The sequence below is a fragment of the Macaca fascicularis genome, chromosome 5, assembly GCF_037993035.2.
Source record: "Macaca fascicularis isolate 582-1 chromosome 5, T2T-MFA8v1.1".
Classification (NCBI taxonomy): Eukaryota; Metazoa; Chordata; class Mammalia; order Primates; family Cercopithecidae; genus Macaca; species Macaca fascicularis.
In genome coordinates this window covers 96829448-96847190 of record NC_088379.1, presented here as the reverse complement: position 1 = coordinate 96847190, position 17743 = coordinate 96829448, and the positions used below count along the sequence as shown (strand labels likewise).

Sequence of the window (17743 nt, the reverse complement as noted above, 5' to 3'; positions counted from 1 at the left end):
TAATAGTATATTTATCAATACCCATCTGTAAATTGCGTATATTATGTATGCATAATGTATATAAGTACAAACGCCATGCAAAACCATCTTGCCCTAGTATTACTGAGAATATAACATAAAAGTATTTTCTCTCAGCTAAATTTAATCTTCCTTTCCCTTTAGGATAAAGAGAGTAGCAACTGTATACTTTTTAAAAACCTCCCTAATTACTCACCCTTTAAAAACTACCTTTACAATCAAAGGTAAAAGTAAAATTCTGGAATATATCTGAAACACTGGTTTGACCACAGTTTGAATCAAAGAGGCTTAATGCTAACCTAGTTATCAAGTATATATCCTTCATGTTAGATAATTTTGAAAATTCTCTTTGGTGATAAACATTTCTCATAACAATCAACTTTACTTCTTAACACTGATTATAACTTCTCTTATTTTTGTTTTTCAGTTGTCAGTAGTACTTAGTTAAAATCTTTCAGAAGTATCCTAAAAATATCACTTTTCTTGGTGATATATGAAAAAAAATGTATTTTTAAATAGTACCCCTCCAAATACGGACTGGGGGAAATCATCTTTAAAAACATTGGAGTAATTTATTTGTTGTATTTGAATAATTGACTATATTTTAAGGAAGAACACTAAATTAGTATCTACCTGAGGCACAGATGTCTTAGCCTCTGAAAGCAATTAACTCTTATATATTTCCCTAACAGTACTGATAGTGGCTTCATTTTCACTGCCATGAACACACATTACTTTTATTTCCTTGGCACTAAAAAATGGTGCCTTCAAGTCTTTTTCAGAGTTGTAATTCATCTAAAATAATGAGCAGATACCAAAACTAGACATTTTAATAAACCATTTTTATAAAATTCCCATTATCAAAAAGCTGTTCACACAGCAGATAACAGAAACATAAAACTGCAAATACTTATACTTCATATATGTGATCATATAAACATTGCTTGTAATAATTTTATAATAGGCCTCCCTGGTATCCCTGAAATTGGTTATACTGAAAGACTCATTAATTCTCTCTTTCAAAAGGATTATTGACTTCCTGAGTCTTAAAACTACTCCAAAGTCAAGGCAACAAAATGGCCCATTACTTCAAAAGAGGTGAAAGCCAGACTAAGGTAAAACATAATACTGAGCTGCTAACTTGGCAATGTTTTGTTTTATTTTTTGTGTTTCTCTTTTGCTTCTCTCACTGTGTCTTCAGCTAGAAATTGGATATCAGAGTAGCACTTATTCCTTTAAAGCAAAAATTATTTTTGGCAGTACGATTTTAAAGCCAATTTTAACTTAGTAACAGCATTCAACAACATTATGAGGACTAATATACGTATTTTAAAAAAAGTTAGGTAGGAAAAGTACATGCTGAAATTTTGTATTGTGATTTTTATAGAAAGTTACCATTTGTCAAGTTAGTACATGCATATAAAAAACAGTTTTTATTTGTTAAAGAGATGCATAGAGTATGAAAATATCCTTGTAGTACTATTTTCTTACTTATGCTGTATGGCTGGTACCAAATAAAAGACTGGAGTCAAACTAGTTAGCTTTGAAATCTCAGCAGTCACTACCTCTACTTTTTCATCTGCAAAAAAGGGGGATGATAATAATAGTGGCAACTATCCCATAGATGAGTACTAAATAAGTTAGTGTAATTTTAATGCACAGATAAGTCCTTGACATATTGCAAGTACTATATGAATGTCAGCTATTATTATTTTGACTACCAAAAAGGTATAGTTGGGCCTTTAGCAAATGAAGTCAAACAATAATTTCTCAAGTGAGATAATGTTTACATTTTTAAAAGACAGTTTAACCTAAAAATCCATAGATATACCATTTGTACATAACAAATGTAGCATATTAAGAAAAAAAAGTATGCTTTAATTCAGTGTAATCTCATCAAATTTGTGTCTGCCTTACTCTTAAAAGGGCATTATGGAGCTTAAATTTTACCAAAATGTTTAATATTTTAATATAAGCCTATAACCACTGATCTTTTATTTAAAACAGTGGTTCACAAACTCTAGCAAGTATCACAATTACCTAGAGAGCCTGTTAAATATAGAATGCTGGACCCCACCCACAACATTTTTTATTTAGTAGGTCTGGGTAGAGGTCCAAAGTATTTGCCTTTCTAACCAGTTCACAGATGTTGCTGCTGGTGCTGCTGGTCTAGACACCACATTTAGAGAACCACTGTGCTAAAACACATGGTTGCTTTTCCCACTTTTGGGTTTTGGGAACTATATATTCAGCTATTACCTAGCACTTGTGGAGGATTTTGTAAAAGCTGGTAATATGTGAGAGCAGTAAGTTTGTCTGTGATCTTTCTGTTTATTTGGTTCTGTCTATTAGGACTATATATTGCAGTCTTACAGGCCAGGACGCTTCCATGCTCAACAAAAGAACTTGCCAAAGCTTAACTTAAAACTATAAAGCAGGTTTTTTTCCTATGATATTTTTACTCTTATTTTCATAAATATTTTGCCTTTCTTAGTCTCTATTCCCACGCTCTTGTATGTTCTAAATGCTTTTTTGAAGTGGCCTGAATCCTGGAAGCCACATTTACCATTTTCCCTTGCCATCAGAGTACAGGATGTGTTTTAGACTCTGCAAAGCATAAAATAAAAATTTGAAGGTAAAAGGAAGGCAAAAGGCCAAGGGCAAGCCTCCTTTAGCAGGAATGGTGGCTTACACATAGGCTCCCACATACGGCCTCATATTCTGCTATGTGGTCATTTGAGCTCTGGGCAGCTGCGATGTTCACAGTGGTTTTCTGCAGCTTCCAGCAGCTGCATCTTGCCTGTGGTGGCATGAATGGACAATGACAGGTGAGTCCTGATTTCCAATTCAGTAGCACTTCCAACAATTTTGTAATCTCCAATTTAAGTAGTATCTAATACTTGCACGGAAATCTGACTGATCTACTTTTCTAACACTTGTTTCTACTTGATACCCCCTTTACTGTATCTCATACTCACAGTTAATAATAAAACTCTTTATTATCTGTCATCCCTGCCACTTTCATTTAACATCAAATTCATCAGTTCCCTACTTATGCTTCTCCATGTAGGATTTTTCTCCTTCTTAACACTACCTATTATGCTTTGTGAATTCCTTTAGTTTCCTAATTATGTGAATAACTTTTTATCTATTTTATCCACATCCATACAATTCTCATGCACATTTTTAAAGGTCAGGCTCTAGATTTAACGTCGTCATGGCTACAAACTGCTTATTCCAAAAATACTGTTTTTACCACTTTTCCTCAAGTACACCAATTCTCCTTTAAAATGATTTTTCCTTTATACATGGTATTTTCCTTTGTTCATTTGTTGGTTGGCTGTCTGCTTATGTACCATCCTTATTTCTATTGAGAACTTCACCACATGATCAAAAGTTTTCCGTGCTGGCTGGGCGCGGTGGCTCAGCCCTGTAATCCAAGCACTTTGGGAGGTCGAAGCGGGCGGATCACAAGGTCAGGAAATCGAGACCATCCTGGCTAACACAGTGAAACCCCGTCCCTACTAACAATAAAAAAAATTAGCCGGGCGTGGTGGCGGGCGCCTGTAAACCCTGCTATTCCAGAGCCTGAGGTTGGGGAATGGCGTGAACCCGGGAGGCGGAGCTTGCAGTGAGCAGAGATGGTGCCACTGCACTCCAGCCTGGGCGACAGAGTGAGACTCCAAAAAAAAAAAAAAAGTTTTCCATACTTTGGCAATTCCTGCTGTCATCCAGGTGATTTTACCTCCTATTTTCCAGTCTAACTTTGAACTTTTCCCTGTGTGGCTTTTGGCCCCACTTCAGTCAGTCTTCCACGCCCATTGGTGCAACCTGAATCTTGTCATTATCTGTCACGCAGGCTGGAGTGCAGCGGCACCATCTTCACTCACTGCAAGCTCCACCTCCCCGGGTTCACGCCATTCTCTTGCCTCAGTCTCCTGAGCAGCTGGGACTACAGGCGCCCAAGGGGTTTCACCATGTTAGCCAGGATGATCTCCATCTCCTGACCTCGTGATCTGCCCGCCTCGGCCTCCCAAAGTGCTGGGATTACAGGCCTGAGCCACCGCACCCGGCCTAAAAGAGACATTTCTATCATTCCTCAAGTACCTCAGTTATCACTTCCTTTTTAAGGACATTCATAGGCCACAGACATATGATCTGACCTTCTAGTTGGTTGTAATCCCAGTTAATTTGTGTTTCTATTTTGTAGCTTAATACTCAGGACAATAATTACTAAATTCTGTCTCCCATTCTCACTGGGCTGGTGATTTTCCAGGTGCAGTGACAAATATCTTAAAACTTAACAAATGATTTAATTACAGAAATTTCATCAACAGATTCTAATTGCTAAAATCCAACAACAACCCAGAAATACAATAGGAAGAAAACAGCTATTTCTGTTTCCCCATCAGATAAAGATTTTCAGATACCTTGTTATTAATTTTCCATTCTTTTATCTATTGCTTATGTAAGTTACTCATGAGCCAGTTGGCTAGACTGATTAGTTTTTAATCAATCAAGGAAAGAAACCCTAGAAAAATCCTAAGAATTATTTATGGAAAAGAGTATTTGATTTAATGCACATTGACCTCCAGACCTAAACCTGAGAATCACTGAACCTTGTGGACAGAGGTACAGTGGGCAAAGAATGGAGGGAGGTAAAAGTGGAGCAATGTGAAGGGCGATAGAAATGAGGCAGAGCAATGAAAAGTGGAAGACGTTACATATTTTGACTGCCGTTTTTCTACATTTGCTTTCTTCCTTATCCTGCCTCTCCCTCTTTTCCCATTCCCACCCCTATGCTTCCTTTTCCAAAATCTGTGTGGAATCTACTCTTCAGAATCAGTCACTTTTTGATCTTTGAAGTTTGCTGAAAATTTGTGTGACTTCAAACCTGATTTCAAATTAAGATTTTGAGGAGTGACTTCAATATTTCTTTTCAAAAAGCCACATTATCATGCAAATACTTTGATAGACTGCTATACTTATAGAAGGCATATCTTTATTTAGTTACTATAAGGTCTATAGGTTAAAGTTTCTTTGTTTTAATTTGTATTTTTTTCTCCATAAAATATCCTAATACCAAATGTACTCAAATGGCTTTTAAAACGGTTATTTATATCAAATTACTGAGATATACATAAAAACACAGTAGGCTGATTCATGGTATGATGCTTAACACCAAAGAGCAAATAGAAAAACTCTGATGTTCTATCATCATGAGCCATTCTTCTCTAGAATGATGAAAAAAAGAGCAACAACAAGAACAAAAAACCTAGAGGTTTCTCTTTGTATGCATTATGCAATATCACATATGCATGAATATAAATACATCTTTATAACTCTTAGATTTCCATGTTTTCTAAAATAATTGTTCATGATCTTTGTAAAATAATAAAACTGATACTTTAATTTTACAAAATATTTAGTTTCCCAGATTTCAGTAATTATATATTAACACTTCTTCAGAAAAAAAAATATATAACCATTTAGATAATCGACTTACTTTCTAATAAATTTGGTATGCAAAATTTTTATGGTATTTTTGGAGACTAACCATAGTAAAAATTTTGCCTCTTTAAAAACAATACTATATTTCTTTAAAAATTAATTTCTTGTATATTTTGTCTATCTCACTTTCTGATACAACAAGAAATTTGTAATTAATCCTATAAAAACGAAGATCCACTGCATTTACTTGAATTATTTCATTTTGTCATTTTCAAAATTATAAACAATACAAAAAAATCTCTAACCAAAAAGGTAGTATTGGTCATATATTTCATTAGATAGCTTAAATCATATTTTCTCTCTGTCATTATATTGAGATGACATTGTTAGTTTTTTGGAAATTAAAGAATTTGCCATATTCCATTAGTGTGTAAGCACCTCAAAGGCAAGAACTGTGTTTTAGTCATCTTGTTAAGATCTTCTACCTAATATGATACTTGAACCATATTTATTGTTATTGAGTTGTAGTAGAACAATGAAAACAATTTGTACTATAAAGTCAGGAAAAAATATTTTGAATTCTGACTCTGGCATTGTACTCTAACATGCTGAATACACACCCCCAAAATATATGTACAACTTGGAGCCCTTGATACCTTAGTTGAATGCATTTGAAAATAGGATCTATACAATGTAATTAGGTTAAGGATGTTTAGATTAGATGAGATTATCTTGTATGAATCCTAAATCCAATGAGTTTATGAGATTAAAAACAAGGGCAGATGGAGGTACACACAGGAAAAGTCATGTGGAAACAGGGGGAGAGACTAGAGTAGTGTCCACAAGCCAAGAAACATCAGGAACCTCTGACAGCCTCTGGAGCTGATAGAAAGGCTCAAAACAGACTCTCCTTTGAACCTCCAGAAGGAACAGACCCTGTTGCCATCCTGATTTTTCATTTCTGGCCTCCAGAATTGTGAGAAAATGCATTTGTATTGTTTTAAGCCACTGAGTTTGTGGTAACTTGTTACGGCAGCCCTAGGAAACTAAGACAAGCAGAGAGTCACTAAGAGAGTTCGATATATTATTTTAAAATGGGACTAAGGTTCACTTTTCAGATCTGTCAGCAAGATTAAATAACGTATTAAGTCTCCACTAGAATTTCCCAAATGACCTTGTCCAAAACATGCTTCTGTTAGTAAGGCGTACACATATAATTTGTACAAGTTTGCACAGACTATAACCCATTAAAAGGAAATTTTCACATATATTTCTATATTGCTGATGATTCAGAAATGAGTATAATAAAAATTCAATGAAATGCAGCGAATAGTAGTTATTAAGGAACTATAACATTTAAGAAATTTAAATTATTTGTAATATCAAGAAGTCAGACAGACAATTTTCATTTTCTTCCCTGAATGCTTGACTTCTTGACCATTCCATTACAGTTACCCACAATAAATGAGTGACCTCAACATGAAATGTAGAATAAAGGAATAAAAAAATAGTGGGGTGAGGAGGAAAAGGAAGACTCTAAGCTCTTAACTCCTGAAAGGCCAGAGGAAAGCTTTCAGAGTACATAACTTGAAAAGCAATTATAATCTTAAATTTTTGCAGATCAAACAAATATAATGTAAGTTTTAAAGGCTTTTAAACTTGACAGCCTAACCACACATTATCTTTTGCGATTCTTTTTAATGTTTTGCCTCTTTTGACTATTCTTTGACATGAGAACAAAGAAACACACACTCTGGTTTATAATAAATAAAAGTTAAAAAAAAAAACTCACCATATATCCAACTTTCTAACTTAAACAACATCTTGCAGAAAACAAAATTTAAAAAAGACATACAATATAAAATGTAGAACTACTTCAAAACATGTATTGAATGCATTCTCATCAACAAGTTTTTATAGAAGAACCTCAATGTTCAATGCGTATTTATTTATAAGGGATGATTTTTTTTCCTTTCCCATGTCAATTGAAACAAAAGCAGTGGTAAACAAATAACATATTATTCATTTGGTGTACTAATTTACATTTTATAGATAAAAATAATATGCTAGAAAAAGACTCTTGACTTAATAGAAGGACTTACCTTAATCTGTTCAAGTTAAATTTTACTACATTGATAATAACAAAAGTCCCTCAATTAAGTGATTGCTGTACATCTACTATGTCTACCGAGTTTCCAAATGCTATACATACCCAAACAACAGACATTAAGAAAATAAAAGTTCTATTTATAGATGTACACGTGATTCTAAATGACAGTTGACCAGTACAACAAGGGTTATAGTGGGTGGTGCTGAGTGGGAAAGGACCTCTAAGGAATGTTCCTGCGAGGGTCTCCCATGAAATCTTGTCTCAGTGCATTTTTTTTCTGTCTCCAGATTTTACCTTTATTCTTTTCAAATTTAAAAACGGGCAAATTATTTTTTATAGACAGTCGTATGTAAACAGGTTCATGTGAAAGATGTCTAAAATTCAATGTTAATTTATTAATTTCTAATTTGAATTGTCACTGCTGAGGGAACCAGATATAAGGCCAGGTCCCTGCCTAGTATTCTCTCTGTAGATTTCATATGGGAAAGGAGACCACAGATCAGAATGAGAGGGTTGCATACAGAGCACGGAATAGCATAGACAAGCACATACTCAAGCATTGAGCTCAGTTAACGGATACCTTCATTTCCACAATAAATAAAACTGACTCATCTCCTGACGTTTTTAAAATTTATTTTTGCTCTGTTTTAATGATTCTTAAATCCTCCACTTCTGATGGATGACTTCTTTCTTTACATATTGTAATACATTGAGGCCTAATACAGCTACAATATAAGGGCTTGCCATTCATATCAGACTTTTGCAATGAGCTGAAGTCCCTGATCTATTTGTTCTTTAAGAAGCAAATCAAAACAAAACAAAAATTATCTATGTTTCCAATTATACGTAATTATTTGATATAAATTTTAGAGTAATATTTACCTCATTTCACAAACAAATTGAAGAATGGACTTAAAATAACTTACTTTTGGGTTGTCTGAGTAATCTAGCAAAAGCATAATTATGTTCAAATTAGTTGAACATAATTTTGGACAACTTAAAAAGCCAGAGCACTGAATTTTAATAAAAATTCAGTGTCTTTTGCCTTAAAATGATACAAAACTTATTCAAACAAGAGAAATAATAGCAATACTCGTGAATTTTGTTTCATGTATAACAGAGACACCGTCTTTTTCACACACTGCAAGGGAATCTTTCTGTTGTACAAATACCCGGTTTTCTAGCTCTGTGGACCACACACAGCTCCTCAAACAAGCTGTGTTCTGAGTTCTGCCAGGCCTTCCACATGCTCCTGGACTTGCTCTTGTTCACGTTCAAACTAACTTTTATTTGCCTTTCAAGAGTTACTTGGGCATCACTTCCTAGTTTGATAGAAAGAGGAAAACTTTCTACGTTTAGGGGGAAAAGGACATGATGCTTTAACAGAAATATTAAAGAAAACAACCACGGAAGAAAAAAAATAAGACGAATGAGTTAGAAGTCTGGGTTTATCACAAAGTCATGGACGTTGGGTAAATCAATTAATCTTTCAAGAATTTATCTGTGAAGTGGATGGATTGGAATCAAGAATCTTGGCCGGGCGCGGTGGCTCAGGCCTGTAATCCCAGCACTTTGGGAGGCCGAGAAGGCGGATCACGAGGTCAGGAGATCGAGACCATCCTTGCTAACACGGTGAAACCCCGTATCTACTAAAAATACAAAAAGTTAGCTGGGCGAGGTGGCGGGCGCCTATAGTCCCAGCTACTCAGGAGGCTGAGGCAGGAGAATGGCGTGAACCCGGGAGGCAGAGCTTGCAGTGAGCCGAGATGGCGCCACTGCACTCCAGCCTGGGCGACAGAGCGAGACTCCGTCTCAACAAACAAACAAACAAACAAACAAAAAACCAAGCATCTCTAATCTCTAGGAACATTTACAATTATGTATTGTCAGCTCATGGCAATTTCTTATGTTTGTCTTTACTCAGAGCCTCATATGGTTTGAATCTGTGTCCTTGCCAAATTCCATGTCAAATTGTAATACGCACTGTTGGAGGTGGGGCCTGGTGGGAGGTGACTGAATCATAGGGGCAATTTCTAGTGAATGGTTTAGCACCATCCCCTTGGTGCTTTTCTTGTGATAGCAAGCAAGTTCTTCATGAGATCTGGCTGTTTAAAACTGTGTGTCACCTCCTTTCTCACTCTTGCTCCTGCTCCAGTCATGTGATGTGTGTGCGCCCCCTTTGCCTTCTGTCATGACTGTAAGTTTCCTGAGGAGTCCCCAGAAGCCGAGCAGATGGAAGCATCATGCTTCCTGTACAGTCTGTACAACCATGAGCCAATTAAACCTCTTTTCTTTATAAATTCCCCAGTCTCAGGTATTTCTTTATAGCAGTGCGAGAACGAACAAATACAGAGCCTTTGAAACATTTTGCACATTCTAGAAAAGTAATAACAGACCAAATTAAATATACCCTCAAAATCCATATCAATGGGCCCTACCTGCTAAATCTAAATTATATTTACTAATATATTTCTTCAATGTTGCCTTAATCTTGACTTTAATTTATGTTATTTGTGATCTTATTACCTACCTGCAAGCTTTAATAAGGAAGGATCCAACACTTTAATAAAGCCAGCACCCTCTTGGGTGCTTACAGATATTTATTACTACTGTGGAAGGTAAAATAATTATAAAATAATATATATAAGAAAAAATAGATTATTTTAATAAGAGGTGCTAATTTAATAATCAAAAATGTCAAAGTTCTAAGAGAGTATTCTGATTATTCCTAATTATTAAAAATGGTAACTTAATTTACTAGTTAGCTCATTAATTATTTAAAAGGAAAATATAAAAGCAAGACATTCTTTTGTTTTAGGATTAGCCCACAACATGTTTTATCTATTAAATTTATTCGATTTTCAATCTTTAAATGTTATCATTCTGTTTTAGAATAATTTCATAATAGGCAAATGTTCTTTGAGTAATGAAAAGTTTAGTTAGCACATATGACAATGTACAATTAATGTTGAGTTTCAAACAGTTCAAACATTTGAATATGTTTTCTATAGAAAAAGGATATGCTAATTTTGGTAAGACAAAACTGTAACAACATGACAATACGTACTATAATCATTGAGGTATAGGAGTATGGGATAGCAAATGAAGTACTAGATCATTCATATTTTAATAGTTCAGTATTGGTTCCTGTCTCTCCTCTGTACCATACCGGGTGCATATTTTCTGATTCATCATTAACTTTTAATATATTATAAAACTATTGACAGATAAATGCACACATATACACAAATAAAAAGAAATCTCTACAAAACAGCTAGTATAGAGGTAAGAGGCATAAACTACAAAAACACTGGGAATATGGTCATTTTGGTAATATGTTAGCAGCAAATATAATTTAAATAAGGCCACAGATTAAATCACAACATGTAATAAATTATATATAAATATAGCACAGATATTTATGTATATGATATTTTTAAAGCAAAGTTTTCATTTCATTTATTCTATTCCCAGTGTTCATTTCTTCCCTTAACATTTCTCATAGTGCAGGTTTGCTGGCAATACATTTCTCAGTATTTATTTGTCTGAGAAAAATTTCAATTTCTCCTTCATTTTTGGATGATATAGTCACTGACTATAGAATGTTTTGCAGCTGACTTGTTAGTTTATCTCTCTCAAAACTTTAAAGATGCCACTTCGTAGCTTACAGAGTATCTGATGAGAAGTCTAATATAATCCTGTATTTGTTTCTTTGTAGATAGCATGTATGTTTCCCTCTTCTGACTGCCTTCACTTTCTCTTGTCTGATTTTCTGCATTTTGAATACAATATGCCTGAGTGTGTTTGGTTGTTGTTATTGTTCTTCTTTATCTGTTTGTTCTTTAGACTTCTTGAATCTATAATTTGGTATGTGCCATTATTTTAGAAAATTTGTGGCCATTTTTCTCACACATTTCTTCTTTACTGTTTTCTCTCTTCTTCCATTGGGATTTCAATTATAAATAAATTAGACATCTTGATATTTTTCCACAGCTCCTTAATGTTCTTTCCCCACCCCACAATCCCACCACATTTTTTTTTTTCCTTTTGTGTTTGAGTTGGGCAATTTCTATTGACCTATCTTCAAGTTCGTAATTCTCTCCTTGGTTGTGTTGAGTGTACAGATGAGACCATCACAGGCATACCTCATCTCTGTTACTGAGCTTTTAATGAATTGAATTTTCATTCAATTCATTCTTACGGCTCTAACGTGGTAATTAGACATCTGTTCTTTCATGCTGTCAAACTCTTCCATTAAAATATTTAACACAATAATTGTAAATATTTTATTTCCCCTTGTTAATAGTTCCAGTATCTTCTTAATATCTGAATCTGATTCTGTTGATTCTTTTATCAGTAGGCAGTGTTTTGCTTTCTCTTGCTTTTCTGAATGCCCCAGAAAATCTGTGGAAAGCAGACATCTTATGTAGGACATTACAGACTTTAGCAAATAAGTTGTATGCCCAGAAATGAACATGCTTTTCCTTCCATGAGGCCTTTAGGTGTGGGAGTCTAGGTCAATAAAGGCAGGTATTGAGCTGGGTTTGTTATTGTTGCTATAGTTACCCCCAAGCTTAAATTTTCTCTAACAGTACCTTGCATTTAGAATAGTGATTGGTTTGCCATAGGGTTTGTTTGTTTGTTTGTTTGTTTGATGTACGTCCCTCCTTTGGCTTTAGATCTCTCCTTTGCACCATGTTTCAGAGAAAATATCTTTCCACACTCTTGTGACTTTCCTAGTCATATCCCATTGTTATTTATGACTCAATCATTATTAGTCTATAAAACAAGAAGGGAGGCATTCTCTCTTTCTCTGATCAACTCTAAGTCTTAAAGCAGGCACTGTGTCCCTGGATCTCACTGATGTGGCCTTCTCAGTACTACAGTCTCTCCTCCACCTGTAGTTCTGGGCCCATCATGTATTCTTGTCTCTGTCCCAAGAATAAAGAATCTTTTGCTGCTCCTTTCCCCTAGCTGCAATGGATTTTCACCAGGGTCCTAAGAGTGACAGTGGTGTTACTCTTTCCCCTGCATTTTAGGCTTCTGTTTTGTATGGATAATGGAGGGAAACAACAGAATAGAGTTTTGTGCCTTTCTTGCAGTAGCTGTTGTTCCCTTCTTCAAGCCCTTAGCACAAGGAACAGCTTCTCAGGAATCTTGCTATTATTTTTATTTGAGCATTCAGCATGCAGTAAGGTCTATAAAGAGCCTGTAAGCAGGCGCAAATTCTCACTATATTTATATTTCCTTCCTATCTCACACTTGACTTATTGATTCATTAACCTTTTTGTTGTTGTTTTTTTGCAAAATTCTACATTCTGGCTGTATCTGCTACAACTGGTATTACCTTGTCAGTATCTATCTTTACTTATGTACAGGTTAGTTGGTTGCCCTGTGGCTTTAACTCTCTGATGGTTAAAGAAAAATTGTGAATTTGAATTTTCTCCAGAGTTTGTGTTGTTATTATAAGGGTGGGAACAATGTTCTTTCCAGTTTTCTACATCCTACGCTAAAGCCAGAAGGTGTGTGTGTATATATGTGTACGTATATTTATGTGTTGTTTGTGTTGTTATTATAAGGGTGGGAACAATGTTCTCTCCAGCTTTCTACATCCTATGCTAAAACCAGAAGGTGTGTGTGGATATATTTGTGTATGTGTGTGTATACATATATATATGTGTGTGTGTGTGTATATATACACACATACACAAATATATCCTAAATAAACTCAATAGCCTAGAATAGTAATTACTGTTGTCTATATATCAAAGAAAATGCCTTTTTTTTTCTTTTACCAGAACAGAGCATAACTTTTACTTTTCAGTAGCTCAAAAATAGTCAGCTCAATTACATGTAAAATCATTACTTTGGTCTCAAAAGAAAGGCAATATTCAGAATTTGCCTTCCATGGGATTATAACACATAATTGCATTTTTCCTTTGTGCCTTTCCCTCTTTCTAGCTATCTACTGTATTAGCTTAGCCTCTTCCTGTGGTATGTGGATGATTTTATCATGCCACTTAAAACTTTTCCCTGCTATTCTCTTTCTGACTGAAGCCTACCTTCTGAAGATTAGAGCTTCCTTAATCCCAAATACATAAGTGTACTTAAATGTGAAGTTATAGACACAATGCACTTGCTTTTGTTCCCTAAGAATGCAGAGTTAAGTAGGCATTGGTTTACTCAGGTTTGAAGCAACTTTACCAGACAGATTATCTGAAGATATATTTCAAACATAGTTACAGGAAAAGTTATGTTAGTCCTCACTACTGTGGAAGCTTGGTCCTATCCTGTGTATAATCCTGGCAAAGAATGAAGAAAACAAATAAAATCAAAGCTACATCTAAAATAGAATGATAAATAATGCAAATACATTGTGTGGAACAGTAGAGACAGAAAAAAAGGGAAATGACAGGAAAGAAACTGATTAATTGAGAAGAAAAGGGATTAAATCAGAAGACACAGTGAAAAAATTAGTCAGAAACGTGTTCTTACAGACATTTATTAGAACCATTTTTTCTGACTTTGAGGTTACTAGTATTTTCAGTAAATACATTGTTTTCCTGACTTTTTTCTTGCATTTTTGTGTTCATGAATTTTGAATTTAAAAATTGCTCTTTAGGCAGGGAGTGGCTCACGCCTGTAATCCCAGCACTTCCAGAGGCGGAGGCGGGCAGATCACAGGATCAGGGGATTGAGACCATCCTGGCTAACATGGTGAAACTCCGTCTCTACTAAAAATACAAAAAAATTAGCCTGGCGTGGTGGTGGGTGCCTGCAGTCCCAGCTACTCGGGAGACTGAGGCAGGAGAATGGCCGGAACCCAGGAAGCGGAGATTGCAGTGAGCCAAGATCGCACCATTGCACTTCAGCCTGGGCGACAAAGCGAGACTCCGTCTCAAAAAAAAAAAAAAAAAAAAAAAAATTGCTCTTTAGCAGGAAATAAAAGGAAAAAAAAAATTGACTGAAAATTAGGGTAGGTATATTTTTAAGGTACCCCTCTTTAAATATATAATTTCAGTCTTATTTGTGCTATAAAATAACTGCTATATGATTTTCAATAGCAAGGCAATATTATTTTCATGTGTATTCAGTTCAGTTAGGTTAACATTGAACTATTTGATGAATGATTCAGCTAAATTAAACTACTCTTGAATAGACAACTTACAAACATTTGGTGCTCTTTTCATTCATATACTGAGAAATAAAGAAGCCATGTTATAAAATATGAAAGCAAGTCACCTACATTTAATTTTTTTAACCAAATTGGCTTTGGATTGTTGAATGCATTATGAAACTTGACGCTTACTACTTTTTTCAAGAGAACACATATTTATGGTTTATTAAATTTTAGAGTTACATGCTTCTGTAATTTGGAACTCTTAAAGTAGTAATTACGGTCACAAAATGGAAAACAATAACCAAATTGAAATCAGTTCTTGTATTTTGAATGTTGAGACAGTAATCTATGGGTCACATCTTTGCAAAATTTTATCTGAATGTTAAAGATCTCCATTCATATCCAATGTAGATAAGGTTATAGCAACACATGATAGAGTTTCATATAACAATATTGATTACAATTTTAAAACATAAACCCGTAGAAAACTGAGAAGAGAACTCTATCTGAATAAATGATGTATCATTTTGGTATTTAAATAAAAATGTACTTTTAGCTTTCAAATAACTTCCCAAGACTCCACATTATCCAAGTAAGTTAACCTTCATCAAGCATTTTCTCTGAAAGTGAAAAATACTCACCAAGACTATATTATTTCTAATTTAACATTGATAAATTATTAGCAACAAATAAATGCATATTTGTGTGGGCCTGTTAATTAACAGTTATACAGTGCTTAATTAAGAGCTATACAGTGCTTTCCAAGATGGAGAGTGAATCCTCTCATTGTAGACTCACAGCTTTTCTAATCATATAATCATCTAAGTGATCCCTCTCTGTTGCTAAATTCCATTTCAAATTATCATTAAGGAAAATTTATTGACTGAATATATTTTTCAAATCGCTAAAATGCCAACCATAAAACAAAGTCCTTAAAACCGAATTTAGAAAAACCCAAAAACTAAAACTTTAATTGTAACTTCAAGAAAGTGTTCATCACACCTTGTGATGTAGGTAGAAATGTTAAAAAACAAAACAAAAAAAAACTAGGATCAAGAACCAACTATAAAATGTCTAGATAGGTATTCACAGGAAGTAAGGTAGAAACAAAAATGTTTACTATTAATATTCTAACATTTGTGCATAGAAAAAAAGCATTCATTCCTTTTACATAACAACTTTGATAAGCACCACAATTACAAAATACTCAAGGAGATTCTTCTAATATGTAATGCAGAGATCCTAAAATTTGCATTTGACTAAAAGAAAATTTGATAGTAAACATTCCAAATTCATGAATCTTACATGCTTATTTTTGCCAAGTCCACACATTTAAGAGGGTAATATCCATTTTATCATGGTACATATTGGTAAATATTGCAACTTAAGACCCTCAGACTTATAGAAATCATACATCTTTTTGCTTTTCTATTTTTAGTAGGCTTAACTAATTTAACTGGAACCAGTGATCTAAAATCTCAAATATCCAATATTTTTATTTATATATAAATACACTTTGATTTTGTGAAAGCAAAAGGTAAATTTAATTCAAATTAAGGATAATAACTCCATATCCTTTATATTTCCACTTATGGTTTCATAGCACATATAATAAATTCTCAGTTCCCCAAATTTCTAGTAAAAATATCTTCTCTATCTCCATAACAGCATTCTTCTGCATTCAATGAAATGTAACATATAGCACAAGGACTTTTTTCTTTAAAAAGAGACACATTAAAAAAAAATCATTAAATTTTGTTGCTATAGTTCTCAATGTTCATCAATTAATATTGCAGTGATGCCTATATTTAAGAAGCCATATCTTTAGTGTACATTAGAAATGCAGATGATAGAGAGACCTATGAAAAGAAATAATAGCAAAGGACAATTGGAGACGTTTGGGAGATTGTTTAACTTTAAGTGGATTTTTAATATATCTAAACCCCATCTTCTATTCACATTAGCAATTCTGTCTGCTGCAACTATATTCATAAGAATCCAAACTTTCAAAATTCTTTCATTAGAAAGGAGATAGTAAAGTATATATATATTTTTGTTTGTTGTTTGGGCAGCTTTATCATGGTGCAAAGTGCTGCATGTTTTGTTGAAGTGATTCATGGATCTTTCTCAGTGAAGGTCATCAACTCATATGTTTTTTTCTGCCAATAGTGAAGAAAAGCATTATGCAAACAGGACTGTACCTTTGAATCACCTTTAACATCATATTAAGATGAATCTACTTGGCATTTATTGCTAGGCATGACAATTAGAATCACATGGGTGTCTTGCTGTAGCAGTCTATAATGGAGGTAAACAACCATGATTATCTGACGGATGCTGGTGTGGGAAAAGAGGAAAGACATGGATGGAATGGGCAATGAAGATAGCTCTTTCTCAAAGTCTGCTGGCACTTTGGAGAGTCTAGATATTCAATTTACATATACATTTCTCATGGACAAAAAGTACATGTTAAAGCAGACAAGCTGTCACAGAAATCTCCTGAACTGAAATGCAGGTATCTGACTCTGCCGAGGTGCATATATTTATAACACAGCTGAGCAAGGTTGTAAAATCTGGGCTTTCTTATCTAAAAATTTATAGATTAATTTCAATTTTCTAAATGTAATGACTTTGGGGGTAAAAAAAAAAAAAAACAACTAAGGTTGTTACAATGTGAGGTTTGTTTTAAATTCACTAGAAGTATTGCTTTTAATAGATTTCCCTTTCTAGGAAAGGTCTCATTCGCTGTGGCAAAAATACAACTGTGTGTGATATAAGAAGTCTTTGAACCAATAAGTAAAATGAGTTAGAACTTAAGAAACCTTACTGATTGGGATGAGAGAGAGAGTGCTAACATTGTTGCTAAACGAAAGTAAACTTAAACAAGAGTCACTTCTTTCTTTGCCCCAGACTTTGAGCCATTAGTCTCAATGCAGTTGGCCACATTGCAATGCAGTTTTCTTAAATGGGCTGGATAATGACAAACAGATAAGGAAGAGGCAAAGGGAACCATTTACTACAAACACATTATAGGTAATATACAA

At 34.3% G+C, this 17743-nt stretch overlaps 1 protein-coding gene across 4 annotated transcripts in view; it reads right to left on the bottom strand.

Annotated features, from left to right (window-relative positions):
* The window catches only part of CCSER1 (coiled-coil serine rich protein 1), a 1444871-nt gene that overhangs the window by 284396 nt on the left and 1142732 nt on the right, over positions 1-17743 (bottom strand). The window lies entirely within an intron of this gene.